The sequence below is a fragment of the Mytilus edulis genome, chromosome 2, assembly GCF_963676685.1.
Source record: "Mytilus edulis chromosome 2, xbMytEdul2.2, whole genome shotgun sequence".
Lineage (NCBI taxonomy): Eukaryota > Metazoa > Mollusca > Bivalvia > Mytilida > Mytilidae > Mytilus > Mytilus edulis.
Window position 1 is genome coordinate 9383599 of NC_092345.1, and position 20422 is coordinate 9404020.

The window sequence follows — 20422 nt, forward strand, 5'->3', positions numbered from 1 at the left end:
TGTCTCATTGACGTGTTAATCACGTTTCTTTTCAATCGTTGTTGTGTATTATTATTCTAGAAGTCAGGTTTACTTCCTATATTTGATCAATAAATTCACACCTGGTGACGGTAAGGTTATGAATAGATGTTCTCTCATACCCGGTAATCAGACTTCATTACGACATCAGTCATCAGGTGCTATTCTCCTCTGACAATACACGAGGGCACTGACCAATAAATCTATAACTTTAATCCGCAAATATTTGTAATTTTAATGAAATGAACCCATTTTACACTAGCGCACTACATCCTTTTGACTCCTAATACTTACGAAACTACTTATTTTTAATTAAAAAATTGATATGAGCATCGGGGTGAAAACAAAAGCTGGGAGTTACGTTTATATTTAATGAGAACAAACAATGAATAAAAACTGCAGAGAAAACTTAATCGTGTGGTGCTTTACGCTGCTTATATTATTTGAATATCTGACCATAACAAGCATGTCAATATAGTATGTATAAATGAGTGTGACTTGAAGTAGTGGTGGGACGGTGGAAATAGGTGGATAATCTAAATAGTCACAGGATTACAATATCACCGGGTTAAATTAAATGTCACAATTATTTACTAACGGACCCCTCCTCAGGGATGTAAAGAGCCTTTTTAACGCACGATGACCGTGGTACTTTCTCAACTTAGAACGGAAAGTACCGATGTTGTCATGAACGAGACTTATACACTAAAGTTTGCAATGTAAATAATCCGAATTGTTTTCGGTGCTTCATTTCAATATCTTAAAAGTTCCTAAAAGTAGTGACTTACATATGTAAGAATTGCTGATGACAGGTAATAGAAAAAATGAAATTATTAAAAATATAATAAATTGTCGTGCCAACCCACATCATCTGGAAATTTTAATTTACTCATGTAGTGAAAAATGTAGTTGTGTACACAGTAGAACTATTTCTGTTCTACAGGCAAATGAGACTATACATAATTGATATATGCTAACATACCATCGTCACTGGTGAGTCTTTTGGTACAAAACTCGCGTCTGGTGCAAATACAAAATTTCAATCCTGGTATCTATACATGTATGATGAGTTTATTTCCTGAACGTAACTTTCAGTTTTGGTCTTCACTGTTACTGGTCAAGAGCATATAGTTCAATGGTTGTCGTTTGTGCATGTCTATCATATTTGTTTCCCTTAAATTGATTTGTTACAAATTAAGCAGTTGGTTTTCTCAATTGAATTGTTCAAAATATCAAAATATCAATGTGTTTAAACTTAAGATCATATGTCAAAGAAATTCACTTATTGCCTCATTGGCAATCATACCACACCTCCTTATTTGTGCAAGAGCTGTGTAAATGCTAGAACCAGTTTTGTACCAGGAAAATACAGGGACAATTCTTGTTATGTAATTGACACTTATAGTACATTTTTGTTCTGATATATAATGTTATTTGAATGAATATAATATTTTAAAATTCTTTAGAAAATAGTTCATTCATAATCAATATCAGATGCTGTTTATCATGTCACAGTAGTCTATTGCGATAGACTAAAGTACTACGTGGACGATTTAGACGGAGGCGTGGTGTTCTGCGCATCCCAACAGGACTTCCCCAGACCTCTCGCTTATCTTTCACACACCTTAATTCTGGTTTTGAGCATGGTACTTCTGAACATTATGTTCTTGTTTCAAAATCATTGTTAAGGGCGCTGATTGTTAGATTTGTGAAATAAGACTATTTGAATATATCGCGATTAAGTATAAAAGATAACAGAATGATCGCATACTGGTGTTTGGAGACTCAAATATCAATGTGTTTAAACTTAATATCATACATCAAAGAAATTCACTTATTTCAAAGAGAGACCTTCCTTTGTAAAACTGACTAAACGCCCTATGTTAATTATTTCTACGTGTGTACTTTGAAGAAATGCACCAGGGTAAAATTTTATGTCGAAAGACAGATTTTGAGCTCATCTTATTAGTGTTTTTAAGTGCAATTTAAAGACATAATTTGGAAAAATATTGCTTTTACACCCTGACTTATTATATGGATATTTAAAGTAGTCGATTTTGTTTTACAAAGTAGTAATTTTACACTAAAGACCCCTTGCTAGATAAAAAAAAATTTACTATAACGGATATAACTCTATAAGACTTTGTCTTGGGTGTGATTTTACTATACTATATTTTCTTGATTTTCCTATTCATTAATTTCTTTATTGTTCTTACATTTACTGATGGTTTTTATTTCTTTTCTTTTTTTTCTTTTTGTTGTTTTGTTGGGTTTTTTTGTTGGGGTTTCTTTTTGTTGTTGTTGTTACTTTATAACTCTGTCTCTTCCGCCATTGAAAATTGCAACAAAAATAACCGTTGCACGCAAAAAAATCAGAAAATGCGAATGCTTATTATACAATAAAATAGACGACCGAGAAAAAAGAAGTTCCTTTCACATTGATCATTTTAAACATGTATCGTTATCATCAAGCAAAATAAAAAATCATTTGAACATTTATTATTAATATTATACATTTATTTCCCGTGAATGAGGGAAATATGAAGATTTGTTCACCCAAGAAAATCATATTTCAAATCATATCTCACGGAGCTAAGGGAAATAAATGTGTTATTCCATTGCCTTTACTTTTTTTACTTCTGAATATAAAACTTACATAATTATTTTCTTATCCGTTTTGTTTTATAACTTAACAATACCTGAATGATTTTAAAATTATATTTTGTAACATTTTCTGTTTACAAACGTTTATACCTATTCTCATTATTTAAACTACGCTATGAATTTGAACTACATCTTCGCTACTTTCAAGAACGGTTTTGATAAAAGTCAAATTACTCCACTTTTCTGTGGAAAGACCTATTGTTTTTCTTCTGATTATTTTTTTTTTCTTCCACCAAATTTTGTTCTTGCGATAAACATTTGTTTCTCAATATGTCGCTTAGATATTTGGTATATGATGTCGAACAGTTTATGCGCTTTTGAAATTTACCCTGCGTAACCAAATACTTTTCTTTGTAGGAGTTATCTCCCCAAACACTGTTTTCCTTGTGTCCACGACTCCTTCGCAACCGTAAAAGATTACGACAAATTTATTTTACAAAATTGTTCATTATATCCTTCTCATGATTTTTCCTATTTTGACCGAGGCAATATGAACGCTCCATATGAGAGTTATTTCCCCTTATGCATTTGATATAAGTGATATGCATTTCTATCTTGTAAACCATAAGTGATAGAGACCTAGGATCTTTTAATTTGAGGTCCTTGGTCCAAAAAAAAAAATGAAAATTAGGTCAAGGTCAAAGGTCAAGGTCATATTCTAATTTTTGAATTTGGCTTATTTTCACTCATTTTCATTAACCTTATAAGATATCGAGAAATTATTTTGACTAAATTGTTAGTTGCGACATGTCGTAACTTAATAATTTTAGTTCAAAGGGTGCGTAGACAATGGATTGGAGTTTTCGCCCCTATCATATCTAAAATTATGTGTAAAGTGATATAACTTACTAACCATACATATTAGAGACCTAGGGTCTTTTGACTTGAGATCCTCAGTTTGTGACCTTGAAATTGAGGTCAAGGTCATAGGTTAATTTGACGTTCTAGATTTTGACCTTTGCTTTAAATTCATATCTATTTATCATAAAGCCATATGAACTGACATTTTAGACAGATTTTTAATATTTTAATATCAAAATAGATATTAACTGGTGGAAAGACCTTCAATTGTTCTCTGAACAATTGGTTTTTAATTGTTGTTAATTATTATTCGACATTTCTAATTTTCCTGTGGGTCCACACCACATTGGTCGTTATTAAGGATCAAGTTATATTACTGAATGTCACACTCCTCAACTTTACATAATATTTTTTTTATTATTAAATTGTCTTCAATTAAATCTTTAAACTAATAGGAACCAAATTTTCGCTCATTATCCGGAAGGCTAAAGTAGCGGTAGATGACCAAGTCATCGAAACACATTTAATTATTACTATTACTAAAACATTTGATTGATTACAGAAAAGTCTTATTAAATAATTGATAAATTTGAGACCCCACTTTGTCAATTATGATGAGCTAATAATTGTTCTATTTCCAATAAATTGATAAATAAAGTTAAATTATAGATACATTCATGAACGTTTTTTATATGGAATGATATTATTTTTGTTTTGATGTGTTTTGTTGTTTTAAAGATAATATTTAAACAGTTAAAATGCAATAAACCCCATTTTAAAAGCTCCTCTGGCATTTTTTCTATCTCAAAAAGTTTGAAGATGTTAGACCATTTTTTGCATTTTAACAATATGTTCAAGCATGCGAGTCGGTTGAATGATCGCTATATAATCCACAAACTGAACAGTAATGATCGTTCATATATATATAAAATCTTTCAGACTTTCTAGATATCATTACATTGTACAATCAATCAAGACACGTTTTAATGCAATTTGTTCGTTTGTTTCGAAAAAAAAAAACATCTTTGAAAAAATTACGGAGGTCAAACAAACGACAGACGACCGATGGGTTCCGTATCAAGGCTTAAAAAGGCTTGACATTTTGAAATAAAAATCTAAAGAAAAAAAAGAGTCGAACATTCATTAGGAGTCGCTAACAATTAGTTAAAACATAATTTTTTTAATAGTGGATTGAAAAACAAATTATTGAAACTTCTATTAATCCCTTTCCACTTTGCGGGTGCGAGTGCTGTCTTGTAGCGGCATTAGCCTGCTCTTTTTCGAAATCTATAATGGTGTCATTTACGTGCAAGAGATACGGGTCAGCCATTTATCGTCCCCTTCGAACGGACTATCATCGTTTCCTCAAGACCATACTCGCAAATGGTGTCGAGGTAGAACCGAAAATTCAGTCCCTGAAATTTTCTCCCCGGCGTCGTTAACAATTAGAAATCGACTTCGGTTAATGTTTTAGAAAACAATTTGTAAATACTATCATAGTATTTCAAGCAGTATTAAGATAAATTTACCAGTACTATCCTTAACTGCATTACGGGTGCAAGACTCAGGACAAAGAACGTCTAATAATTAACAACTTAATAATCGTCGTCGATGAGTAAGTACACGTCTCAAGAGCAACTTAGGGATAATATCTCAACGAGTTCCATTCAGCAATCGTGTTGAATAATGAAATGTCAATATGCAGAGAAAAAGGGAATCACAAACTAAATTTTAATAATATGAAATTTAATAGAGTTTAATGAAAAATACGGAAGCGTATTAGCGCCACACATTTTTTTTTTTATTTTTCTTCTTATGCGTATAACGCAAACATTTGCGTTATAACGCAAACCTTTGCGTTATAACGCAAACCTTTGCGTTACAACGCAAACATTTGCGATATAACGCAAACCTTTGCGTTAAACGCAAACCTTTGCGATATAACGCAAACCTTTGCGTTATAACGCAAACCTTTGCGTTGTAACGCAAACATCTTTATTTCAATTATTCATTAAGTTTTGTATATATGTCCGTCTGTCATTCATTTCGTATGTGATTTACTAGTAGATAAAAAAAGAAACATACATACAAGGCCAAATCATTATAATAAATATGCATAGGAATAATGGAATAATTGAAGTGCAATTATACATAAATTAAGACTGATTTGTGCATCAGAAAAGTATATAATTTAACAAGAAAATAGATATAGTATATAGTCATATTAAAATTGAAAGATCAAAAATAATGTCATACAATTGTGAAACCTCCAAGTCAAATAGACAAAATGATCTTTCTGCTTTAAAATGAATTATTAATAAGGAAACATTTTTTTTTAAATCTCAGAATATGATCAAGATTCTTTGATAGAAAGTCATTGAATTTTCATTTCAATATAATGAAGTATTTTTAAGATGCTTGGGTAGCAATTTGAATAGAGAGAACATAATTTTATTAATAAAACATCTTCATTCTATACATTTATTGCCAAAGGGTAGCTTGTTTGAATGTAACCTACTTTACACAGTTCTCAAACGAGAGCTTACTTTGGAAGTATATTTATATTCGGTTATAGCTATATTAGCAGGGTTGATTTTTTTCTTAGGTATAACCTCAATTTACTCAATTTTCTTTGTAATATATATACTAGTAGTAACTTGGATATCGTTTTTGGGGACCTTTATAGTTTGTTGTTTAGTGTGAGCCAATGCTCCGTGTTGAAGACCGTAGTTCGGCCTATGATGGTTTACTTTTACGAATAGTGACTTAGATGGAGAGTTTTCTTATTGGCACTCATACCACATCTTCTTATATTATTCTGCTCATTATTAGTCATTGATATGGTCTAATTATTCAAGCAGTTTACTTTGCAATTACTACAAAGGTGATCAATTTTATTATATCCAGCCTCCTCCATTAAAAACTACTGTTTTCTTTGAATCTTAAATAAGAAATAAGATAAAACAAACGTTTGCGTTATAACGCAAAGGTTTGCGTTATAACGCAAACATATATCGCAAAGGTTTGCGTTTAACGCAAATGTTTGCGTTATAACGCAATAGGTATAACGCAAAGGTTACAACGCAAACATAGGAAGAAAAATAAAAAAAAAATTGTGTGGCGCTAATACGCTTCCGGAGAAAAATATACATCATACCATAAAATTAGAGCTGACAGAATTAATATAAGAATGGCGATAAATTTAAAACCAGATGTTAAAAAAGACAAAAATATCAAAAATTCATATCATCAGCTATTTTCATACCATTTTCATTTAATACCTTTTAGGTTAACCATAATTATTATTTTTGAAGAATTTCACTAGAATTTGAAACACATTTGTTTAATATTACTCACCATGGGGATTGAAAATGTTATTAATTAAACAAGCAATTTATTATCATAATGATGGTTTTTTTAAATTCGTTTTTTTTATAACTTTTTTTATGTAAAAATTTTGCCATATGCCTGACTAGTTATAAACATCCTCTTTTTTTTGTTAATTTTGAACATGATCGTATTTCCAATTAGGAATATTCACATGGCATGTCCCAATCTAGTCCGTAAGACGAAGTGAAAGAAATGTGTCATTCAAAAACAATTAATTTGTTTATTCCTCCTTACTTTAGCAATATTCAGTCAAAGAAGGAGACACTCTTGGTATTTGACGTAGAGTAAATAATACACGTATTCAACAAATAAATCGAAAAATTGATCCTGATTTGTTTTGCGGAATCCATAACGTTAAAAATGAACGCCTTCTATAAAACAAAACAAAAATACTTCCATGTCAGTTTATACGGTAACAAACCCTTATTATACTATGAAATAAGTTAATAAATAAAAAGTGTCCTAAAGTTTAATTATCATATTCATATTGAAATAATGATTATACAACATTTACTTTACTACTTGGCATGATGATTTGACGTGTTAATATTCAAATCTTGTCTAGGCATAAAGTTTAAAAAATCAATTTATTGAGCAAAACCCTTTTTTCCGTAATCTAAATCGAAATATTAACTAAACCTCATTTCTCTCATCAAGGCAAATACTAATAATCAACCGAATATGAACTTTAATATTAAGGTGACGTATAGACTCCCTAGGTCGGGTGTATATGTATCTGTTATGATAATGGGCACATTATTTAGTTACTCAAGTCATAATGATAAATAATCTAATTACTTCCTACTTACTTTACTAGATCATTGAGTTTTTACAGAAGTCATTTATATGATTCCTAGTTGGTTGGGTAAACACGCTGAGGGAGCAATCAAAAACATAACATGAAGAAAAAACAGACCATGCATTGACCAAAACAAAAGACGACAAATTGAAAACCAAAAGTCCAACAAAACAGAACAGAAAGATTTAAAGATTGAGGTACGAGAATCTTAATAAAGACTTGATGTCAACTCCGGGAGGCTGCAAAATCATTGTCACATTTGGAGCAGGATCTGCTTATCCTTCCGGAGCATCTGAGATCACCCCTAGTTTTCGGTTGGATTCGTGTTGCTCTGTCTTTAGTTTTCTGTGTTGTGTTTTGTGTGAATGCTGTTTATGTGTTGAGGGGCCTTGATGGCCAAGTGGTCTGCATGATAGTTCTACAACTGTAACCACTAGCTAGTCAACCCTGAGGTTGTGAGTTTAAACCCCGCTCGTGCTGGTGCACTCGACTCCAATCTTAATTGACTAGAATAGTCAGTTCTCCTAACGAAGGTCGGTGGTTTTTCCGGGCACTCCGGCTTCTTCCACTAATAAAAACTGCCCGCTACAAAATAGCACTAAAGAGGCGCTTAAAATCGGCACTAGACCACCAACAATTAGTCAGTTTGTGTGTTGATATTTTTTTTTGGGGGGGGGGGCATGGCGTTGTCAGTTTATTTTCGACTTATGAGTTTGAATGTTTCTCTGGAATCTTTCACATCTCTATTCTCCCTTAATGACAATCGTCATGTACAACATGGCAAGTAAACATTTACCAAGGTGTGAGCCAAGGCTCCGTGGTGAAGACCGTACTTTGAGCTATAATGGTTTACTTTTACCAATTGTGACTTGGATAGAGAGTTTCCTCGGAGTTCGGTATTTTTTGTTATTTTACTTTTTAGTTACTAGTATTATAGCATAATATAATTATTTAGATTTTTTTTGTCCAATCCAAAATATTCTATTGTTAACTTTATTTACGAAAACTGAAACCATAATTTCTACAAGCATTTCATGATTTTTCTAACAGAGATATTTAATGGTTGACTGTATAGTACGCAATGATCGTGTTGTACTTCATCATTAGACTCACAAGTGGCGGTCGACTCAAAACAGTTAAAAGGATAAATAATTTTGAAGTTAAAAAGCGTTAGAAACCAAACATTTCAAAATGTTATGCCAAATACGACTTACGTTTTTACCATATACACCAAACAACATAATAACAGACCCAATCTTGATTCATATCCAATTTTTAGAAATTTAATGTGAAGTCACTTTTTGTGGCATTGATACATTAGTGTGACACACTGTTCTTAATTCTATTAAGCTGTTTTTATGTACTGCCATATTAAATTAATGTTAGGTATTTGTTGTTATTCTTTGGTTAGCATGTCGAAATGTACTATTATACTATCTATTTATGTATTTCTCTGTCCTGAGTGTTCTTTCTTTTTTTGTGTACTGTATTCCTGTCATGTAATGTCATTTTAGCGGTATATTTAACATTGCCATAAAGCGCGAGGTTTGGCTAGCCACAAAACAAGGTTCAACCCACCATTTGTTTCTTAAAATGTCCTGTATCAGGTCAGGAATATGGCAGTTGTTATCTAATAGTTCCTTTCTATGTATGTTGCATTGTCGTTTTTTTTGCACTTAAGAGTTTCTGTTGTTTCGTTGTTTCCATCCTATAGTTGATGTGTTTCCCTACTATAGTTGATGTGTTTCCCTCAGTTTTAGTTTGTAACCTGGATTTGTTTTCTCTCAATCGATTCATGACTTATGTACAGAGGTAAACTACTGTTGCCTTATGTCTGGGATAGAACATTTGGGTTTTGATTCATCCTACCATTTTATTGGTGGGGATCACTGAGTTGCTGATTCCATAGGGGGGCGAAAATTACACCAGCAACGTCATCGAAAAAAGTAAAATCACAAAAATACTGAACTCAGAGGAAAATCAAATCGGAAAGTCCCTAATCACATGAAAAAATCAAATGACAAGACACATCAAAAACGAATGGACAAGAACTGTCATATTCCTGACTTGGTACAGGCATTTTCAAATTTTTGTTTTGACTTTTATACTTAATTAAAAAAAATATCAATCCGTTATACAGTGGAAGACCATACGGGGGTATATATTTTTCATCATGTCTCGGGAAGGACTAAATACAAATTTGTGAAAATAATCAGTCTTTTTAAAAAAAAATTCTCTGAAACTGATATAATCAAGATCCTTAATTTCTTGGTTGACAACATATTGATTACGTTTGAAATCGAATACGTGTTTTTCAATAAACATTCGCGAATGAAAAGAAGTTAGCATTACCTTTTAACTTTACGTTCCACTATATAGACAATGTTCTCTCACCAAACAATTTATAGATTGGTGACTATGTTGAACGTATCTATTCTATCGAACTTGAAATATATGTATTTCAGCAAGCCAGCATTCTAGCTGACTTCTTAGTTAAGACTTGTCAACTGTGGGGTTGACAATAAATAATGTCAACGAAAAAGTACATGATTTCAAATGTTTGGTTTTAGAATTATCAGGATCACATCCATTTTTATAGAGGTCTTTAAGAAAAAAAAGAGGATGAAACACACAAGGCACATTTATCTTCATTTAATTTTTTTAAGACTATTTATTTTGCCTTATTAGAATCGAAATAGTTCGCTTAGTCAGTTCATTGTTGTCTTATCAATCCTATATAATATTTTCCTATTTATAACCCATTATAAATCGTTTTTCAAGTGCTTTAATTCTTCAGTTTCTAAAATCTTCTTTTTTTTGGTTATTTTGAAAACTGAACAAAAAGTATTATCTTATACTTTCACTTCATATTAATAACGTCATGTACTTCAACCTTCTTTTTTTTAATATCTATTATTTGTCAGTGTATGAATTTTTGTAATCGGCTTGATAGTTTCCAATTCTCATTTTTCCATTTAAAAAATGAAAGTGAAAGATTAAAATAATTTAAAAAAAAATGTCCAATTATATGAATTATTGTCATTTCTTTCATCCATTCAATAAAATTTTATAATCTCGCATTTCATCGGTAAACTGTATCAAATGAACTTGCAATAAAAAATCGATTCAGAAATTGCAACTATTATTGAGAAATGAATACATTGATCAGATAGTGAATATTTTTTGCTCCAAACTTCTTCTCTTTAACAGGATTAGTAACCTCCCATTGAGAGGTTTAAGGAGCTAAATTAGGCTTGAAATTAAATAAAGTCAAAATCAGATTGATGTTTACGCAGGAGGAGCAATTTATTTAATTGAATAGATCAATTTTAAATTGTTAAAAAAACATATGAGATTTAATTTGTAAATTCAAACTGCGCCGCATGTTTTACACGCAAGCTTTCATTTTGAGCGATGGGAAATCATTGATGTGAGAATCTCCTGATAGTTTTTGATTTTTCATAAAAAAATTTAATTTTTTATTTGACTCCAATTCTAATTCAATCTATGAAAGAAAAAAAAAATTGAGAATAGCATGTTTACCGTGTTGGTTTTTTTTTCCATTGTAACGTCGTTCATTGTTATTTTAAGTTATGTTTATGAAATATGCAGTTATGCCCAAACCATAAGCACAGGCATAAGTTGAAATTAAAGGCAGCTTTTTATTCGTTTATATTTTGATACCTCGAAATGTGTATTGTTACCTGGGGCCGTATGCATAAAACATCTTAACTTAAGTATTCCTTAGACTTAGATTTCACTAAGGTAAGTAAAGTTCTTAAGCGGTATGCATAAACTTAATTAAGTCTTAACTTAACTAAGGAATACTTAAATCGGAACCTTTCTCTAATTACCGTATGATATACTAGCTCATAACATGTACTCATCCGTGTAAAAGTTTGTTATGATTATTTCAATTTACTGATCAATGCATGCTTTTTTTTTAAAGAGGTGGGGTTAAATTAATATTGGTATGCAAAACAATTCAATAGAACGTATACACATAGTATAACATAATAATGATGAACAATTGGTGCATATAAGACAACGATTTTTAAGGTTGATGTTTTGACGGATGAGCATTGGAAGACAAATATTTCGGTAATCCAAGACTTTCCTCTACATAATCTTTAATCATCTATTAATAGGTGTAGTATTTTCTTGATACAGCAATATGTTTTAAACTCTAACAAAACATGATCAAGGTTTCAGTGGCGTAGCACAAGACTAAGGGTAGCATTGTACTAAGCAAATCATTTTACAAAACAAATCATTTTACAAAACACTTTTTTCAATAAAATATTTACTAATAGTTAATTCAGCTTATTATGCGCTGACATCTCCCTTTCCAGACCCCTTGCTTACATTTGCTTATGGTTTGAAAAAATCCACCTCTGAGTAGGTCTTAAAACTTTTCGATTTGGTCCCTGTAAGTGAAAACAAAAGAAAAATAGAACCATGCATTACATGAGTATAAAAACTGAGTACTTTTCGGTAAACACACGAGACATGGGAAATAGTATATAACTACCCACTGTTATCTCTTGATTAGTTGATTATACGTGATTTGAAGAAAATTACGATGATCGTTAATATTTAGCAATAAATAAACGAATAATTAGTATTTTATTACACTGAATATATAGTTATTATTCAATTTAATTGTAGGTAACCTATTAATGGTTAAAACGCAAAAACGCATACTTTTGATTGATTTTTAACTATTTTTGAAAATTTAAGGAAGCTTTATAGGTTCCTTAGACTTAAGTGTTATCTTAGGCGTTTCCTTAGTATAAGGAGTTTTATGCATAGATAGGATAGATCTTTATTCTCATTAACTAAATAACATAGTTACAGAGATGATAATATATACAATACAACATATTTTGCATGTGTGAAATATACATAAATAAATGTAGTTTAACCAGGAGGACAGACTTTCACTGATATATAGTTTATAAATTTACACAATTGTTCTAGTAAGACAATATTGACTGTAGTGAATACATTTTTAAATTTAAGAATATTAACATTTGTACAACAATAGTGTGGTAAATATTTATATCGTTCTTTTTTGAAAAAAGGACAAGACATTACATAATGGAATTCATCACCGATGTCAGCAGATTTACAAAGGTGGCATAGCCTCTCGGGTCTTTGAACATTTTGCCACCTCCCTGTCTCCACTGGCAAACGGTGATTGCCACATCTAAATTTACATTGTGTCAGTGCATTTTAACGATTAAACTGAAATATAATTTTCAAATTTAAGTTCTGTTTTGAATAATTTATAACATAAACCTTTTGATGATTGATTTACATTTGCAAACCATTCTTGTTTAAACTGATCTTTTAACTTTTGTTCAATACTTAATACAATCCATTTTTTTGAAATACAATCTTGATTTTGCCAAATGTTTGACATACCACAATTATCAAAAATACTTTTGATAAATAACAACCATTTGTTTTCAATTCCATACTTATTATAATTGATATATATCAACTTATATAACATTGACGAAATCTTGTTATCAAGTGTGTTATCAAGAAGGTTGCACCAAAATTTTATCATCCGTAATTTAACGTATAAAGAAATCGGATATCTTCCCAATTCCCCGTAAACCATAAAATTTGGAGTCGATCTTTTTAACCGTAAAACATGCTTACAAAAACTCAAATGTACTCTTTCTAAAATGTCAAGATTTTTGTATCCCCAGATTTCGGCACCCATATAAGAGTATAGGCAAAACAGCTTTGTCAAACATATCGAGCTGGCATTCTATAGATAGATGGTTTGATCTACACTTCTTAATAACACAATACATAGCTCTAGTAGCTTGATCTCTAAGATATTTTTTTTATTTGAAGATGGAAAAAATATTGTGTGAAATCGACTTCGGTTAATGTTTTAGAAAATAAATTGTACATACTATCATAGTATTTCAAGCAGTATTAAGATGACTTTACTGCATTACGGGTACAAGACTCAGGACAAAAAACGTCTAATAATGATAAACTTGATGTTCGGCGAGTAAGTACACGTCTCAAGAGCAACTTAGGGATAATATCTCAACGAGTTCCATTCAGCAATCGTGTTCAATAATGAGATGTCAATATGCAGAGAAAGGACAACACAAATTAAATTGTAATAAAATGAAATTTAATAAAGAGTTTAATGAAAAATATACATAATACCTTAAAAATAGGAACTGACAAAATTGATACCAGAATGGCGATAAATCTAAGACCAGATGTTAAAAAAGACAAAAATATAAAAATTCATATCATCAGCTATTTACATACTTATTTTCATTTGATAAATTTAAGGTAAACCATAATTATTATTTATTAAGAGTTTTACTAGAATTTTAGACAAACCTTTTCAATATCACTCACCATACCATAGGGATTAAAAATTGTATAACTTAAATGAGCAATTTATATTCATTATGATGTTGTTGTTTTTTTTTAATTTCTCATTTTTATAACTTTTTGGATATAATAATTCTGCCATATGCCTTACTAATAAAAATTCTCTTTTTTGTTGTTGTTATTTTACGGATATGATCGTAATTCCAATTAGGAATATTCACTAAGCATGTTTTAAAATTCCGAATTCTAGACCACAAGACGGAGAGAAAGAAATGTGGCATCTAAAAAGATAATTTGTGATATTCCTCCTAACTTTAACAATCTGCAGTTATACAAAGAGACACTCTTGGTATGTGACGTACAGATAAAATGAATGCATTCAACAAAATAATCGAAAAATTTATCCTGATTTGTTTTGCGGAATCCATAACGTTAAAAATAAACGCCTTCTATAAAACAAAACAAAAATACTTCCATGTCAGTTTATACGGTAACAAACCCTTATTATACTATGAAATAAGTAAAAAGTGTCCTAAAGTTTAATTATCCTATTGATATTGAAATAATGATTATACAACATTTACCTTACTTCTTGGCATGTTGATTTGACGTGTTAATATTCAAATCTTGTCTAGGCATAAAGTTTAAAAAATCAATTGATTGAGCAAAAGCCTTTTTTCCGTAATCTAAATAGAAATATTAACTCTCATCAAGGCAAATACTAATAATTAACCGAATATGAACTTTAATATTAAGGTGACGTATAGACTCCCTAGGTCGGGTGTATATGTATATGTTATGTTAATGGGTACATTATTTAGTTACTCAAGTCATAATGATAAATAATCTAATTACTTCCTACTTACTTTACTAGATCATTGAGTTTTTACAGAAGTCATTTATATGATTCCTAGTTGGTTGGGTAAAAACGCTGAGGGAGCAATCAAAAAATAAGATGAAGAAAAAACAGACCATGCATTGACCAAAACAAAAGACGACAAATTGAAAACCAAAAGTCCAACAAAACAGAACAGAAAGATTTAAAGATTGAGGTACGAGAATCTTAATAAAGACTTGATGTGAACTCCGGGATGTTTTCAAAATCATTGTCACATTTGGAGCAGGATCTGCTTATCCTTCCGGAGCATCTGAGATCACCCCTAGTTTTCGGTTGGGTTCGTGTTGCTCTGTCTTTAGTTTTCTGTGTTTTGTGTGAATGCTGTTTATGTGTTGAGGGGCCTTGATGGCCAAGTGGTCTGCATGATAGTTCTACAACTGTAATCACTAGCTAGTCAACCCTGAGGTTGTGAGTTTGAACCCCGCTCGTGCGGGTGCACTCGACTCCAATCTTAATTGACTAGAATAGTCAGTTCTCCTAACGAAGGTCAGTGGTTTTTCCGGGCACTCCGGCTTCTTCCACTAATAAAAACTGCCCGCTACAAAATAGCCCTAAAGAGGCGCTTAAAATCGGCACTAGACCACCAACAATTAGTCAGTTTGTGTGTTGATATATTTTTTTTGGGGGGGGGGGGGCATGGCGTTGTCAGTTTATTTTCGACTTATGAGTTTGAATGTTTCTCTGGTATCTTTCACCTCTCTATTCTCCCTTAATGACAATCGTCATGTACATCATGGCAAGTAAACATTTGCCAAGGTGTGAGCCAAGGCTCCGTGGTGGAGACCGTACTTTGAGCTATAATGGTTTACTTTTACCAATTGTGACTTGGATAGAGAGTTTTCTCGGAGTTCGGTATTTTATGTTATTTTACTTTTTAGGTACTAGTATTATAGCATAATATAATTACAAATGTATTTAGATTTTTTGGTCCAATCCAGGAACCCGAAAAAAGCAAAATATTCTATTGTAAACTTTATTTACGAAAACTGAAACCATAATTTCTACAAGCATTTCATGATTTTCAGAGATATTTAATGGTTGACTGTAAAGTACGCAATGATCGTGTTGTACTTCATCATTAGACTCACAAGTGACTGTCGACTCAAAACAGTTAAAAGGATAAATAATTTTGAAGTTAAAAAGCGTTAGAAACCAAACATTTCAAAATGTTATGCCAAATACGACTTACGTTTTTACCATATACACAAAACAACATAATAACAGACCTAATCTTGATTTATATCCAATTTTTAGAAATTTAATGTGAAGTCACTTTTTGTGGCATTGATACATTAGTGTGACACACTGTTCTTAATTCTATTAAGCTGTTTTTATGTACTGCCATATTAAATCAATGTTAGGTATTTGTTGTTATTGTTTGGTTAGCATGTCGAAATGTACTATTATATTATCTATTTATGTATTTCTCTGTCCTGAGTGTTCTTTCTTTTTTTGTGTACTGTATTCCTGTTATGTAATGTCATTTTAGCGGTATATTTAACATTGCCATAAAGAGTGAGGTTTGGCTAGCCACAAAACAAGGTTCAACCCACCATTTTTTTCTTAAAATGTCCTGTATTAGGTCAGGAAATAGGCAGTTGTTATCTAATAGTTCCTTTCTATGTATGTTGCATTGTCGTTTTTTTTTTGCACTTAAGAGTTTCTGTTGTTTCGTTGTTTCCATCCTATAGTTGATGTGTTTCCCTAAGTTTTAGTTTGTAACCTGGATTTGTTTTCTCTCAATCGATTCATGACATATGTACAGCGGTAAACGACTGTTGCCTTATGTCTGGGATAGAAAATTTGGGTTTTGATTCATCCTACCATTTTATTGGTGGGGATCACTGAGTTGCTGATTCCATAGGGGACGAAAATTACACCAGCAACGTCATCGAAAAAAGTAAAATCACAAAAATACTGAACTTAGAGGAAAATCAAATCGGAAAGTCCCTAATCACATGGAAAAATCAAATGACAGGACACATCAAAAACGAATGGACAAGAACTGTCATATTCCTGACTTGGTACAGGCATTTTCAAATTTTTGTTTTGACTTTTATACTTAATTAAAAAAATTATCAATCCGTTATACAGTGGAAGACCATACGGGGGTATATATTTTTCATCATGTCTCGGGAAGGACTAAATACAAATTTGTGAAAATAATCAATCTTATTAAAAAAAAATTCTCTGAAACTGATATAATCAAGATCCTTAATTTCTTGGTTGACAACATATTGATTACGTTTGAAATCGAATACGTGTTTTTCAATAAACATTCGCGAATGAAAAGAAGTTAGCATTACCTTTTAACTTTACGTTCCACTATATAGACAATGTTCTCTTACCAAACAATTTATAGATTGGTGACTATGTTGAACGTATCTATTCTATCGAACTTGAAATATATGTATTTCAGCAAGCCAACATTCTAGCTGACTTCTTAGTTAAGACATGTCAACTGTGGGGTTGACAATAAATAATGTCAACGAAAAAGTACAAGATTTCAAATGTTTGGTTTTAGAATTATCAGGATCACATCCATTTTTAAAGAGGTCTTTAAGAAAAAAAAGAGGATGAAACACACAAGGCACATTTATCTTCATTGACTATTTATTTTGCCTTATTAGAATCGAAATAGTTCACTTAGTCAGTTCATTGTTGTCTTATCAATCCTATATAATATTTTCCTATTTATAACCCATTATAAATCGTTTTTCAAGTGCTTTAATTCTTCAGACAGTTTCTAAAATCTTCTCTTTTTTTTTTTGTTATTTTGAAAACTGAACAAAAACTATGATCTTATACTTTCACTTCATATTAATAACGTCATGTACTTCAACCTTCTTTTTTTTAATATCTATCATTTGTCAGTGTATGAATTTTTGTAATCAGCTTGATAGTTTCCAATTCTCATTTTTCCATTTAAAAAATGAAAGTGAGAGAATAAAATAATTTAAAAAATGAAAGTGAAAGATTAAAATAATTTAAAAAAAATGTCCAATTATATTAATTATTGTCATTTCTTTCATCCCTTCAATAAAATTATATAATCTTGCATTTCAACGGTAAACTGTATCAAATGAACTTGCAATAACTTTTAAAAAATCGATTCAGAAATTGCAACTATTATTGAGAAATGAATACATTGATCAGATAGTGAATATTTTTTGCTCCAAACTTCTTCTCTTTAACAGGATTAGTAACCTCCCATTGAGAGGTTTAAGGAGCTAAATTAGGCTTGAAATTAAATAAAGTCAAAATCAGATTGATGTTTACGCAGGAGGAGCAATTTATTTAATTGAATAGATCAATTTTAAATTGTTAAAAAAACATATGAGATTTAATTTGTAAATTCAAACTGCACCGCATGTTTTACACGCAAGCTTTCATTTTGAGCGATGGGAAATCATTGATGTGAGAATCTCCTGATAGTTTTTGATTTTTCATAAAAGTGTTTAATTTTTAATTTTACTCCAATTCTAATTCAATCTATGAAAAAAAAAATGTTTGAGAATAGCATGTTTACCGTGTTGGTTTTTTTTCCATTGTAATGTCGTTAATTGTTATTTTAAGTTATGTTTATGAAATATGCAGTTATGCCCAAACCATAAGCACAGGCATAAGTTGAAATTAAAGGCAGCTTTTTATTCGTTTATATTTTGATACCTCGAAATGTGTATTGTTACCTGGGGCCGTATGCATAAAACATCTTAACTTAAGTATTCCTTAAACTTAGATTTCACTAAAAATTTCCTTAGTTAAGTAAAGTTCTTAAGCGGTATGCATAAACTTAATTAAGTCTTAACTTAACTAAGGAATAATTAAATCGGAACCTTTCTCTAATTACCGTATGATATACTAGCTCATCACATGTACTCATCCGTGTAAAAGTTTGTTATGATTATTTAAATTTATTGATCAATGCATGCTTTTATTTTAAAGAGGTGGGGTTAAATTAATATTGGTATGCAAAACAATTCAATAGAACGTATACACATAGTATAACATAATAATGATGAACAATTGGCGCATATAAGACAACACTTTTTAAGGTTGATGTTTTGACGGATGAGCATTGGAAGAAAAATATTTCGGTAATCCAAGACTTTCCTCTACATAATCTTTAATCATCTCTTAATAGATGTAGTATTTTCTTGATACAGCAATATGTTTTAAACTCTAACAAAACATGATCAAGGTTTCAGTGGCGTAGCACAAGACTAAGGGTAGCATTGTACTAAGCAAATCATTTTATAAAACAAATCATTTTACAAAACACTTTTTTCAATAAAATATTTACTAATAGTTAATTCCGCTTATTATGCGCTGACATCTCCCTTTAGTTTAAACAATATTTATTCAGATAAATCAACATTAAACATATTATACAATGAAATAATATTAAGGATTCAGAAACAAGCAATTTGCTTTTACAAATCTGTCTCCCTTTACAGACATAATACAATTATTGAACAATACATAAATATAAATACTGGCATGCTCTGTAATAAATATATGAATATGAAAAAGGTGAAAAAGGAAGAAAAAAAAATTCATGAGAAAAATAAAATAAAAATAATAATATAAAATAAACGTGAATAATTGTAATTTATACAGTGTGAAATGCTAGGGTTCCTATTGAGTGATGAGACATTAACATCAAGGGTTAAAACGTTTACTTTTAATAATATATTTTTGCACCAAACTGAATAAAATACTATTTTGCTCATCTGAAAGTACCGTTGATCCAAAAAGCAAAGTTTTTGTGTTTACTTGGACAGGAAGAACTGAAATAGAATCTAATAGTTCATGTCTTAAATAAATGTATATAGGACAAGATAACAGAAAGTGAGTATTTGTTTCTACATCACCACATCGACAATTTGGAGAGTCTACTAAATTGCGAACGAAAAGGTGAGAATTCAAAGAACTTGACTCCATTCTTAAGCGAGCATGAAGAATTTGACCAAAACGATGTCCTATATAATAATACGTTGGGACCTTACTATTTTGGGTACTAATTTGTTTTTTGAATAATGATAGAGATTCACATTTTCTTATGTTTAAGTTAAGAGTGTTCCATAGTTTTGTTGTTGCAGGGATGAAATATTCAGAATATAAACGGGTCCGTGTGTTGACTTGGGTAATATTATTTCTTTGTCTTGTATTATGATCATGCCTACTTCCTACTGAATCAGGCAATAAGTCTCTTAAATACTCTGGAGTTTTATTATTCAAAATTTTGTGATAATGGATAAGTCTATGATTGCGTCGTCTTTCAGATAACTTTTCCCATCGAGTTTCAATATATAAATTCATAATTTTACTTAGGAAATACTTAGTTTAAGATTTTTTATGCATACCACTTAGATAAAAAGGGCGGAGTTTCCTTAACTTAAGTATTTACTAAGGAAAATCTTAACTTAAGTATCTTCATGCATACGGGCCCTGAACTATTATTTACAATCACGCTT

General features: G+C 30.8%; 1 protein-coding gene across 1 annotated transcript in view; it reads right to left on the bottom strand.

The window, feature by feature from the left end:
- Positions 1 to 20422, bottom strand: part of LOC139511407 (cysteine-rich venom protein pseudechetoxin-like) — a 55490-nt gene that overhangs the window by 26578 nt on the left and 8490 nt on the right. The window lies entirely within an intron of this gene.